This window comes from Rhinichthys klamathensis, unplaced genomic scaffold (assembly GCF_029890125.1).
Source record: "Rhinichthys klamathensis goyatoka isolate OS25496 unplaced genomic scaffold, OSU_Roscu_1.1 h1tg000011l_1, whole genome shotgun sequence".
NCBI lineage: Eukaryota > Metazoa > Chordata > Actinopteri > Cypriniformes > Leuciscidae > Rhinichthys > Rhinichthys klamathensis.
The window spans coordinates 21,623,085-21,629,499 of NW_026606564.1; the positions used below are offsets into that span (position 1 = coordinate 21,623,085).

At 40.8% G+C, this 6,415-nt stretch overlaps 1 long non-coding RNA gene across 1 annotated transcript; it reads left to right on the top strand.

The window, feature by feature from the left end:
* Positions 1-375: 375 nt before the first annotated feature.
* LOC130101452 (uncharacterized) lies at positions 376-4,043 on the top strand. The gene is made up of 2 exons (XR_008808993.1): positions 376-688; positions 3,923-4,043. It is a non-coding gene; the product is annotated as an uncharacterized LOC130101452 (long non-coding RNA).
* The last annotated feature ends 2,372 nt before the right edge of the window (positions 4,044-6,415 follow it).

Sequence of the window (6,415 nt, forward strand, 5' to 3'; positions counted from 1 at the left end):
GTGTTCAGTGCGAAGTATTGTATAGCGTAAGCGTACCATTCCGAGCATTATTCTCTTAGTTCTTTGTATTTCGTGTTTCCCTGGATTCTTGACCTTAGCCTGTTATCTGGACTCTGTTTATGAACCTGTGCTGCCGGCCTCGACTTTTGCCTGTTTGACTTCGATTCTGGTGTTCCCTTTCAATAAAGTTCTGCACATGGATCCGACCGCTTCTGTCCGTACGTGACACTCTGTTGCTTTTAAATGTGCTATGGAAATACATTTCTACTTGGCTTGACTTGGAATGAAACTGCAAATAAAGACGTAGCGATTTTGTTTTCAGTAGAAAAAGTTGCTTTAAGATTTTTTCTTTATTTAGCCCTGACTGCATAATCATAATGGGCCAGTTGTTCAAAGGTAAGCTGATCGGATTTTGGTTATCGGATTGGATTAAATCTTGAAAATGGGTTGTTCAAAAGGGAAAGAAGGAATCTGAAATCAGATTAGATCAGGGAATCCAATCCTAGTTTTAATCTGGATCAAACCTTCAGTTTGTGTTGTTCAAAACTTGTCAGTGGGATTTGGATAACTTTGATCCAAAAAACAGGATTATCCTGATCCCAACAGGGGGTAGGATTTCAAGGTGGATTTCAGGAAGAAAATGTAGTAAAACTTTAAAATTGGTCAAATAATACATTTGTATCATTTAGTGCAGTGTTTCTCAACCAGGGGGTCGCGACCCACTAGTGGGTCGTTGTTCGTTCTATAGGGGGTCGCGAGACTTTCTCTGTGTTAACCGGCACAGCCAATAAGTGGGCTTCACAAAAGGCTCATTGCAACAGGCTACGTTACATGCAACCAAATCCAAATAATCCGTTAGTAAACGCATTGACGGTTCAATCGGACTGAAAAGCCTTCATGTAAACACCTTAATCGATCCGATTGAGCTCGATCCGAATAAAATTTCAATTCGATTGAAAGGGGTGGTTTATTCCTTTTCTAATCCAACTGGGAGGACATAAACGCTTGATCGGATTGAAAACCGAAACTAAAGGACTGCGCATAGAATAATGATGTATGACGCGCTGAACGAGCTGTTCTTCCTTTTGAGTAAAGTGTCGTATAAATGAGCGTACCATCATTCTAACATTCTCCTTTCACTCAGCGTCTGTGAAGTGGAGCATCTGTGAAGTGGAGCAGGACAACATCCCACCAGTCCTTGTTTCAGACTCTCATTCACAGACGACTGGTTTTGGGTGCTGGGCATTTTTACTGCGTGATAAATAAGCAGCACGGCACAACGGTTCATATGCTCATTGTCTCCAAATTACATATTATATGACAATAACAACTTAGCATGAACAGACAGAATTCGACCTTTCTCTATCTCATCGCTTGATTCAAAAGTTATATCAATTCTCTTCGAAAACAAGATAGCAACACCACCCATCGTATTAGTGCCATGACTTAGGAAAATATGGCCTGCCCACCACTTTCTCCATTCTATCTCATTAGCTATGTCACTATGTGTCTCTTGTAAGAAAATGATATCCATATCTTTATTTTCAATATATTCTTTCAACACTGCTCTTCTTCCACCATCCCTTCCTCCATTAACATTAATTGTTCCTATCTTAAAACTTCCCATCAGAAGAAAAGAAAGATCAAGAAAGAAAAAAAGAAGGGTTAGCAAAGAAAAAAACAGAGAAAACACCCCAAGTGTTTTAATCATTAAGGAGTAGTTATACCTTTTTCAAGGGCCATTTTTCTTCTCAATTTAGTTACAATTTTTTCAATCTAAATCGTTTCCTTCTACTCAGTTCCTCATAAGTGGCGGTCTGTTGAATTTTCAAAACTGATTGCAAAAAAATTTTTGCATCAGGAAAAAATTCACTCACCTCTATTGTTTTCCCGAATGTCGCATCCAGGAAATCATTGACCTCATTAACAGTATACAATTGATCCTCACTAATTTGAGAAAGAATATCCGATGTCTCTGAAAACCTGTCATCATCTGTGTCATCTTGTTCCTCTGCATCAGCCAACTGGGACAAACAAATCTGGTCAGTATTTTGTGGATCATTTGTGACACCCTTTGATAACTTAGAACGAAAACTCTCTTCGTCTTCATTTTCGCCATTATTACCATGTAACGTTACACATGGATTATCTCTCTTTTCAGCACGAACCAAACTACCAGTTGAATTTCTGTTTTGATTGCTCATCCCTTCACCTGCATTTCCATCTTTGTTTTTTCCATCAACTGTTGTTTTATTTGGCTCATCACTGAGCTCTACACTAGAGTTAACTTCAACGTTATTTTCTGGCTGCGCTTTGTTATGTGGACACGCGATCTTTTTATGTCCAACGTCTCCACATTCGAAGCATTTCAAATTCCCAGTACTCGCGTAAATCATATACGATTTACCCTCGTGTTTAATTCGGAAAGAAATATCAAGTGCTTGTTGATCAAGAAACATAAACACCTGACGCCGAAACGACAGCACATGTTTCAGTGCTTCATTCTTACACCTCAACGGGATCATTTTCACTTCACTGGCCATTTTTCCAAACCTCACCAACTCTTTTTCAATGTCACTATTTAAAATAAAAGGAGGCGCATTGGAAATTGTGACTCTAACAGACTGAGACACAAGCGGTGACACAACAGTAAACGCTCCATTTACCCAAACGCCAGATTCAACTAGTTTACTCACCAAACTTTCCTCTTTAAGGAAAATCACCACTGCTCTGTTCATCCTTGACGCTGAAATTATGTTCCCATATCCAATTTGTTCACCCACAGCGACAAGCACGTCTTCTACATTCGAATCCGCGTCGGGTACACACCTGACTCCATGGCGGAGCGAGACCGAGGATACACCCCCACTCGGGTGAACCTCCATCTCGGACCTCCGCCACGAGGTCTACACTCCCGAAAAGAGAGAGAGAGAGAGAGAGAGAGAGAGAGAGAGAGAGAGGGAGAGAGAGAGAGGGAGAGAGAGAGAGAGAGAGAGAGAGAGAGAGAGAGAGAGAGAGAGAGAGAGAGAGAGAGAGAGAGAGAGAGAGAGAGAGGAGAGAGAGAGCGAGAGAGAGAGAGGGAGAGAGAGAGAGGGAGAGAGAGAGAGAGAGAGAGAGAGAGAGAGGGAGAGAGAGAGAGGGAGAGAGAGAGAGAGAGAGAGGAGAGAGAGAGAGAGAGAGAGAGAGAGAGATGAGAGCGAGAGAGAGAGAGAGAGAGAGAGAGAGAGAGAGAGCGCCCCGGCCGCGCGCGCACTCTCACGTCTTCAAACAACACGAGCGCTGTCTTGCTCTCTCTCCCTCGCGCATATTAATCAAAATCAATTGACACGATAGTAAAAGGTTGGAAGACCGCAGTTTCACGTGGAGCATTTGGAGATTTTTAGAGATTAGAGACTCTAGGAACAACATCTCAATGAACAACATCTCAACACTAGATTATAAAGGCCTGTCTCATATAGACGCCTGTCTCAAATAGGCCTACAAGCCGTGCAGTTCGACGATTTGGGAAAATAAAAGCCCAGGCTATTATTTAAAGTTTTATGGTATCTTTGTGAGTCGGGATTTTCAACAGTGACTGCAACGAAAACAAAAAGCAGGAATAGGCTGACAACAGTTTGTGTGCGACACTACGAGTCACACTTTTACAAATTCCACCGCGTCTGGCCTGATCAGAGCGGCAGTCTCAAGGCTATCACATTAACGTGAGTAAAAAAATCAGTTTGCCTCATAGTCTGCCTAATTATTGAAAATGTTTGTGTGTTTTCGTGATTATCATTAATTATAATAAGCATATGCCTGCGTTGTAGCCTATAGATCTAAAGAGGCATTTCAGTGATTCAAGATTTATTTAGTGGGTCATTTGACTGGCATACAAAAGAAAAGTGGGTCGCAGTAGGCAAAAGGTTGAGAAACCCTGATTTAGTGTATGTACTTTTATTTATATTTTGCACTTGACTTGTGTAACCGTTGTAACAGTGATAAAGTAGACATGGGCTAACAATTAAGCTATTCAGTATAGTAAAGTAAAAATAAAATAAAAATTATCTTGTCCCCATGAAATAATCCCCCAAACAGATTTCAATAACAAACATAATGAACATAATATATTCATTTTTCGGTCATTCATCACCGTATATTAATTTCAAAGAAACAATCATCAGAGATGAGCCTGTCAAAAATAATGTCTAACAATTGCATCCCTTACTATTCGTCCAGTCAGTCCCTGATTCTGACAGACCACCAGAGGTTGGTCTGGTTCTTCAACAGGCTCAGGTGCATCATAACCATCATCACAGAGAGGGACATTGCGCCTGGTAGCGATGTTGTGCAGGACGATACATGCAAGTATTATGTTGCATGCTCCCTGTGGTTCCACTCGCAAGTAGTTAAGGCATGCAAAGCGTCTCTTCAGAACTCCATTTAAACGCTCAATTGCACATCTTGTTTTGCAATGAGCAGTGTTGAAGCGTGCCTGCGCAGGTGTGGTTGCTGCAAGAAAAGGAGTCATCAGCCATGGTAGGAGTGGATAGGCACTGTCTCCTTATTTTATGCCATCCGGTCGGTTGGTTTGGAGCTCTCTGTATAAAGCACTCTCTCTCAGGATGAGAGACCCAGGCCACTTCACGACACAGTTTGTGATGATGAGGTCAGCATCGCCCACAAGTTGGATGTTGATGCTGCGCCTCCCCTTTCGGTTGATGTACTCCCAATCCCTCTCATGAGGTGCTTGGATATGCACATGAGTGCAGTCAATAACCCCAATAGTATTGGGCATGTTCCCCAAAAGAAAAAACTTGTGCTTGGTCTGGGCAATCTGGACATCCTTTGGAAGTGAAACAAACTGATTGACCAGGCTGGCCAATGCAATTGACACAGCTTTCACTACATCACTCACAGTTGATTTGTCCACTCCCATATTATCACCAACAACTTGGTAGAAAGTCCCAGATGCATAGAAGCGCAGACCAATGAGGACCTGTTCTTCCACAGACAGACTAGGGGTGGGCGCTATACCGGTATGAACGTGAATACCGGTATTATGTTGTGCCATGATATGGATTTTGCGATACCGAGGATACCGTATTCATAAATTCAAATTTTGCAGTTATATTGTTTTGTTCAATTTGGTACTATTTACAACTAACACTAATGACGATACAGAATCGAATACGCTGTTTAAGGAAATTACTGATTTGGCGCTTCATACGCGTGACGTTGCTAAGGCGATTAACCGCTGTCCTGTGACGCGTTCAATGAAGGACCGTAATGTAGAACACATCGCTAGTGCTAAGCGGCTGTTCATAAAGGATGCATCTTTTGCGGTGGAATGGGAAATAACAAGGTAATGAGACGCAAGTTTGACTTTTAACTTGAGCGCAGCATTTTTAGAATGCCGTTTCATTTGCGAGATGCGGGTGCAACACCAAAACAAGTTCGTCAAGCACAAACAAACGTTAAAGTTCTAGGCTACTGTAAGTTTGAGATGTCATGTTTTCATGAAGGTTGAAAGCTGCTATTATTATCTTTGACTTTGTTTTTACACAACATTTACTGCTAATTATATTATCCACGTGGAGACATTTCCCCAATGTAATGTTAGGCTATGAATAACAGGACACGACACACACATAAGCGCGCGCATACACACGACACACACATAAGCGCGCGCATACACACGACACACACATAAGCGCGCATACACACACACTGGTCCACTATCTGTGTGGGGACTCTCCATAGACATAATGGGTTTTATACTGTACAAACTGTTGGCCTTTATTCTGTCTCCTTACACTAATGAATTAGTTTGTATGAAAATGTTCATTGTTTTTTTCTTGTATACTTTTAAGTTCTATTTATTTGGTGCTTTGTTCAATCTCAAACCATTATTTTATTTTCATTATTAAGATGTCTGCACACGAGTTAACTGTAATCTGTGCAAACATTAAACTTAAATGAAACGTCTCGCTTTGGTCTACACTGGAAGTGTTCTGCTCGCTCTGCTAAAGCTAAATAAAATAAAAACTATATAGAAATGTGTTTGCAAAATAAAAACTAACAAAACCATTTATGAAACTAGCTAAAACTAAACTGAAATTTAAAGCAAAATTGAAAACGATATTAAAATAAAAACTAATTTAAAAAAGCAAAACTATAACAACAGATATTCCCGGCGGAGACAGAGCACACCCGAAGACGGCTCTCACTCAGAAATCAATGAAGTCTTCATTCGCTGCCGGTTCTCATTATGACAAGACGAGCAAAAAGTGGAAAGACATAACAAGTGCATTCAGGCCTACCTTATGTTGCACGTTTGCACTTTTTGAGAAAAGAAATTGCACAATAAAAAAAAAAAAACATTTCAGGTCTATGTCCAATGAAATGCCTCACCTTTTTCTAGTTATCTAGTGTTAAA